The sequence below is a fragment of the Nicotiana tabacum genome, chromosome 4, assembly GCF_000715075.1.
Source record: "Nicotiana tabacum cultivar K326 chromosome 4, ASM71507v2, whole genome shotgun sequence".
NCBI lineage: Eukaryota > Viridiplantae > Streptophyta > Magnoliopsida > Solanales > Solanaceae > Nicotiana > Nicotiana tabacum.
Genome location: NC_134083.1, coordinates 128,227,874 through 128,235,366, shown reverse-complemented (window position 1 = coordinate 128,235,366; position 7,493 = coordinate 128,227,874). Strand labels below are relative to the sequence as shown.

Below are 7,493 nucleotides of genomic sequence, written 5' to 3'. Positions count from 1 at the left end.
GGTCCATAGACTGGTTCAACAGGAGAAATATGTTGAATATCAGGCAACAGTCTATGATTGGTGAAAGAATGTCTATTATAATTAATAGCAGGCAAAAGTCTATTATTAGAAAATAACTGTCTATTATAAGTGGAACTATTATCATCAAATTGAATGCAAATCCTACCATCCGGATTTTGAGTAATATAAGAATATTCAGTATTACTAACAACATTAATTATCTGACTAGGGGATATAACCGAATCCAAAGTCCAAGTAGTTGGGAAATTAATTTCTTCCCACTTAATAGGTCTCCTCGTGGTGACCTTAGACTTTGCAAAATTGGTTTCCACTAATATAGTCTGATCGGATGTATTATATAGTTTATATCTAGGGTTTAACGTAGATAGTAATTTAAAATAAATTCTATATGATAAACATATAAGTTCAGAACCAGGCGCATAATTATAACCATGCGTTTTCACATTTAATGTCAAGGCATCAAATATATTAACATCAGATAGAGATAATTGAAGATTAGGTTGAGTATTAAAATATACTGGACCGTAGGCCACAGTAGATTCAATAGAACCCATCAGAGACTGTCTAAAATTCAGATTTCTAGCATCTGTGAGAGCAGCCAAAAATGTCTCTGGTAACCCTTTAAGGGTTAATGGCTTAAAAGCAATTTGAACCATACCGACATGCAGATAATTATATTAATTTTTATATAAATCTACATCATGCTTGTTTAACAAACGAATAGTCTGTTCTGACGAATTTAAAGCTAGAGATTGCTCAGTAGTTTTAACAAGTTGTTTAGAAGAAAGTTTATCAAACCATCCATAATCATAGATTGTTCTAATAGGGACTTTAGGAATCGTCCATTTGTTCAACAAATTAAGGTTTTGAGGTATATCTACCTCTTCTAGTCTAGTATTTTTCATACTAGTTTCTCCTAAATCCATAATAAGAAACATATGTATGTCGAATATTTCAGATTTATCTCATATATATCTTTAAAATCTTTATTAAACATATATTTAACAGATTGAGCGTCAGTTTTTATCAAAAACTTTTGATTATATAAATCATCTTGAAATTTTAAAACACATTTAACTATAGTTAAAATTTCATGAGCCACAGTAGCGTATTTTCTCTGGGCTTCAGACCATTTACCAGAGTGAAATCTAATCAAGTATTCATGATTATTATTTGGATTTGTTTGTTTCAAAATTCCTCCGTAACCAATATTAGACGCATCTGTCTCGACAATCTTTGGCCATGCAGGATTAGCAAGGGTTAAACAAGGTAAAGATTTAATACGTTGCTTAATATTTTTAACTAAAATAGTATGACTATCAGTCCAAGGGTTTTTATAATCCTTTTTTAGCCTATCATATAAGGGAGCTAAATCACGAGACAAGTCTTTATAAAAAGGTGATATATAATTTAAACTTTCCAAAAACTTTTGTAACTGAGTTCTATCAGTAATAATATCGGGAAATTTTGAAGCAAAATCAATAGATCTTTGAATCAGAGTTATTTTTCCTTGACAAATATAATGTCCTAAAAATCGAATATTAGTTTGGAATAAGCTCATTTTTTGTTTTGAAATAACCAAACCATTTTGTATAACAATTCTTTTAAAAATATCTAAATGCTTAATATGCATTTCAAATGTTTTGGAGAATAACAAAATGTCATCAATATAAACAATGATAAAATCCATATATGGATTAAATATATCATTCATGATTTTTTAAAATTCAGAAGGGGCATTCTTTAAACCAAAAGGCATAACATTCCATTCATATTGCCCAAATGGAACATTAAAAGCAGTTCTATAAGTATGCTCTTTAAATATTTGAATTTTCCAATAACCAGATTTTAAATCAAAATTTGAAAATATATTGGCATCATATAATCTTGACAAAAAATCTTTTTTATTGGGAATTGGATATCTTATCCACTTTAAATACTTATTTAAAGGTTTATAATTAATAACCAATCTAGGAATACCACGTTCCTTTTCAGCATTATTATTAACATAAAAAGTCGTGCAAGACCAAGCAGATTTTGAGGGTTTTATCAAACCCTTTTGTAACAAATTATCAATCTCTTTTTTGCAGAATTCTACCAATTCAACGTTCATCTAACAAGGTCGAGATTTAGTAGGAATATCATTCTCAGAGAAATTATCTTCATATGGCAGAGTGACAATATGCTTTTTTCTTTTCCAAAAAGCACTTGGATGCTCAGCACAAATATCAATAGCAATATTTTCGGAAATCAATTTAATCTTTTCCTGCACTTTAGTGGAATTTAAAGTATCAAATATATTCATACTAAACAATTCCAATTGTAACGAATCAATATGTCTTTGCTTCATATCAATTAAAGCATTTATATCTCTAGTTACGGGATCTGTAACAAACGTGTAACTTATCTTTTTATCCTTATAAATAGCTGTAAAACCTTTTGAGTCTATGCTAGTAAAAGGATAAATAACGTTAATAAAAGGTGTTCCAAGTATAATTGTCACGACCCAATTTCCCCCTCCGTTAGGTATCGTGATAGCACCTAGTCTTAGGGACTAGGTTAGCCTAACATTTACTGAGTAATAACAATAACAAAGAAAATCTAACAGTCTCGATATAGAAATCTTTACAAAATTAACAATTTCCCAAAACCGGTAGTACGAGTCATAAGCTCTACAGAGTTTGCTATCACTTCTAAATACAACTGTTCGAAAGTAAGTAAAAACAGTGTAAATACAAAATAGGAAGGTGATTCCGAAGCTTGCGAACGCAGCAGCAGATTTACCTTGAGTCTCATCAGCAAAGATCCGCACAACTACTAACGATCGATACCTAGATTTGCACAAAAATGTGCAGAAGAGTAGCATGAGCACACCACAACGGTGCCCAGTAAGTATCAAGACTAACCTCAGTGAAGTAGTGACAAGGACTAGTCAAGACACCCACTGGTCTAATAAACTGAACAAGTATAAGTATAGGGATGACAGAACATGACATCTATCTGAGGACCACGAGATATGGCTAACGACATAGCAACTGCAATAAGGAAGGAAAAATAGCAAGTAACAACGGAACACCAGAATAAGACACAGAAGAATGAACGAAAATACAACCCAAATCCAGATATCACAATACAGTAAATACAAGTTGTAACTCAGCAGTTGCAATAGTTTTCACATCAAGTCTCAGCTAACAACCCCAATAAATTATTCAAAATCCTTCAAGTGTAAACTCTCACCCGTAAGTTTTTTTATTGAGGTCTTTAGAATATAATCCTTCCCAATAAGAAATTATTTTTGAAATATAATTCCTTCAAACATAGTTCTTTCAAGATAAAACCTTTCAAATATAAACTTTTCAAATAATTAGCCTTCAAACATAATTCTTTCAAGATAAATACTTTTTAAGTATAACCCATTCAAATAAATATCTTCAAATATAGTTCCTTCGAGATAAATACTTTTCAAATATAAACTTTTCAAATCATATCCTTCGAGTATAAGTCAACCTGTGACACCTGAGCATGGAAGATTTGCAGCCCCGAACACAGATATAACCACAGTGGGGAATCTACCGCAGGTGCGAAAATACTAGAAGCCTGAAGACTTAGCAGCAACACAAATCAAACTTTTAATCCGTTAAGCACCCGAAACTCACCCGAGGCCCCCGGGACCTCAACCAAACATACCAACTAATCCTAAAATACCATACAAACTTAGTCGAGCCCTCAAATCATATCAACTAACGATGAAACTACGCATCACACCATGAATCGAACGTATAAATTTCAAATCTTTCAATTTCTAAAACCTGTGCCGAAACATATCAAATCAACCCGGAATGACGTCAAATTTTGCAGGCAAGTCCTAAATAACATAACAGAGCTGTTCCAACTCTTGGAATCGCATTCCGACCCCGATATCAAAAAGTCCACTTCTTGTCCAACTTCCCAAAAATTCAATTTTCGGCATTTCAAGCTTAATTCCACTACAGACCTCCAAATAATTTTCAGGACACGCTCCTAAGCCCAAATTAATATACGGAGTTATTGACATCATCAAAATTTTATTTCGTGTTATGAGGTTTGGGAAGAGGGACAAGTTGAGCCCCCGGTTCATTGGGCCTTTTGAGGTGCTTCAGAGGATAGGAGATTTGGCTTATAAGCTTGCCTTACCACCCAGCTTGTCGATTGTGCATCCAGTGTTTCATGTTTCCGTGCTCCGGAAGTATATTGGAGATCCGTCCCATGTTTTGGATTTCAGCACGGTTAAGTTGGAGGGTGATATGACTTATGATGTAGAGCTGGTGGCTATTTTGGATCGGCACGTTCGAAGGTTGAGGTAAAAGGATATAGCTTCAGTGAAGGTGCAATGGAGAGGTCAGCCTATGGAAGAGGCCACCTGGGAGACCGAGTGGGAGATGCGGAGTAGATATCCACGCCTATTCGAGACTCCAGGTATGTTTCTAGACCCGTTCGAGGACGAACGAATGTTTAAGAAGGGGAGGATGTAACGACTCGACCGGTCATTTCGAAAGTTATAGCCCCATTTTTCCCATTTCTACTTCTTTTATGTTATTCAGCTGTATTATGTTATATCGGGTTAGTTGGTTCGGGACCGGAGTGGTTTCAGAGTGAATTGAGACACTTAGTCTCAATTCAGCCGGAGTGTATCAGTCGAGTATTCAGATGGCTTTGTACAAGGCCTTATATGGGAGGAGGTGTAGATCTCCAGTTGGATGGTTTGAGCCGGGTGAGGCTAGGATCTTAGGTACAGACTTGGTCCAGGACGCATTAGATAAGGTGAAAGTGATTCAGGAGCGGCTTCGCACGGCGCAGTCCAGGCAGAAGAGCTACGTGGATAGGAAGGTCCATGATGTGTCTTTTATGGTTGGGGAGAAGGTTTTGCTGAAGGTATCACCCGTGATGGGTGTTATGAGGTTTGGGAAGAGGGGCAAGTTGAGCCCCCGGTTCATTGGGCCTTTTGAGGTGCTTCAGAGAATATGGGAGCTGGCTTATAAGCTTGCCTTGCCACCCAACTTGTCGAGTGTGCATCCAGTGTTTCATGTTTCCATGCACCGGAAGTATATTGGAGATCCGTCCCATGTTTTGGATTTCAGCACGGTTCAGTTTGAGGGTAATATGACTTATGAGGTGGAGCCGGTGGCTATTTTGGATCGGCAGGTTCGAAGGTTGAGGTCAAAGGATATAGCTTCAGTGAAGGTGCAATGGAGAGGTCAGCCTGTGGAGGAGGCCACCTGGGAGACCGAGCGGGAGATGCGGAGCAGATATCCACTCCTATTCGAGACTCCAAGTATGTTTCTAGACCAGTTCGAGGACGAACGGATATTTAAGAGGGGGAGGATGTAACGACCCGGCCGGTCATTTTGAGAGTTATAGCCCCGTTTTCCCTATTTCTACTTCTTTTGTGTTATTCAGCTGTATTATGTTATATCGGGTTAGTTGGTTCGGGACCGGAGTGGTTTCAGAGTAAATTGAGACACTTAGTCTCTTAAGTAGAAACTTAAGTTGGAAAAGTCAACCGGATGTTGACCTATGTGTAAACGATCTCGAATTTGAATTCTTATGGTTCCGTTAGCTCCGTTAGGTGATTTTGGACTTAGGAGTGCGTCCGAAATGTGATTTGGAGGTCCGTGATAGAATTAGGCTTGAATTGGCGGAATTGGAAATTTGACGATTTCAGTCGGCAGTGGAAAATTTGATATCGGGGTCGGAATGGAATTACGGAAGTTGGAGTAGGTTCGTAGTGTCATTTGTGACGTGTGTGCAAAATGTGAGGTTATTCGGATGTGGTTTGGTTGGTTTCGGCATCGGTTGCCGAATTTGGAAATTTAGAAGTTCTTATGCTTGAATCCGAGGGTAATTTGGTGTTTGGATGTTGTTTTTGGAGTGATTCGAAGGTTCGACTAAGTTTCTATGCTGATATATGATTTATTGGTATTTTTGGTTGAGGTCCCGAGGGCCTCGGGGTGATTCCGGGTGGTTAACGGATTTGTAGAAGTTGGACTTTGCAGCTGGAGCTGCTGCTTCTGCTATTTCCGCACATGCGGAAGAAAGGGTCATAGATGCGAGGCCGCACATGCGCGTGGGAAGTGCGCAGGTGCGGGCGACGCTGGGCCAAAGCTGGGAATGCAAGTGTGAAGAATTGGCCGCATCTGCGAGCCTGCAGGTGCGAGGCCTTGAGCGCAGATGCGGAGATGAAGAGTTTGGGTTGGTTTCGCAGATGCGCAACTGGGACCGTAGATGCGAGTCCGCAGGTGCGAGGAAGGGGTCCGCAGATGCGGAATCTGTGGGATTAAGTGAGTTGCGTAGGTGCACACCGTTGTCCGCAGATGTGGAAGCGCAGGTGCGAGAAAATGGCCGCAAGTGCGAAAAACCTAGGCAGAATCCTTAAATAGAACCCTTCGCAAATTTTGGTCATTCTTAACAATTTCAACTCGGTTTTTGGAGCTTTTGGAGGGGTTTGAAGAGGGAATCAAGGGGATTTCGTTGAGGTAAGTTACTTGAGCCCTAATACTTGTATATATGGTGATTTTCCGTTGTTTAATCATGGTAATTAGTGAAAATGAGGGGTTAGGGCTTGGAAATTTTGGAAAAGTAATTTAAGGATTTGAAGGACCAAACGGTGTCGGATTTTGATGAATTTGGTATGGTTAGACTCCTGAGTGAATGAGCTTTCTAGTTTTGTCAATTTTGTTGGATTTCGAGATGTGGGCCTGGGGACCGAATTTGAGCCAATTTCGGGTTTTGGTCTAAATTTGAAGGTTTTCTTGTGGAATTCATTCCATTAGTGTATATTGATGGTATTATACTGATTGTAAATAGATTTGGAGCATTTGGAGGCTGAGTCCAGAGGCAAGAGCATTGCGGGGTAGAGATTTGATCAGTTTGAGGTAAGTAACGATTGTAAATCTGGTCCTAAGGGTATGAAACCCCGGATTTCGTATCATTCTACTATTTGGAAGTGACACACATGCTAGGTGACGGGCCTGTGAGCGTGCACTGTTGGGGATTTGTGACTTGGTCCATCCCGTAGCAACTGTAAAGTGCATACTTTATTGAAACCATTTGATACTTATATGTTTGGGCCTTGCGCCAATGCTGTTTGGACCCTTAGGGGCTGTTTCTTACCATCCTCTCACTGTTTTTGATTAAAAATTCTATACTCAGTCATGTTTATACTTGTTTACCGCATAACTCAGTTTTATGACTCTATTTTGATGATATAAATGTTTTGGGCCGAATGCCGTTTTACTGAAATACCCGAGTGGCTTGATTTGTGAGGATGAGTGTGGATCGGGGCTGCTCGCCGACAGCATACTTTATGACTGAGTGAGGTCGAGGGACTGATTTGTGAGGATGAGTGTGGATCGGGGTTGCCCGCCTGCAACATACTTTATTATTATTATCGCACGTGAGTTGTCCATGCAGATTATAGCGCTTGGGCTGAAGGA

General features: G+C 38.6%; 1 pseudogene; it reads right to left on the bottom strand.

Moving 5' to 3' along the window:
* Window positions 1-1,209: 1,209 nt before the first annotated feature.
* Window positions 1,210-7,493, bottom strand: part of LOC142180112 (uncharacterized) — a 223,071-nt pseudogene continuing 216,787 nt past the window's right edge.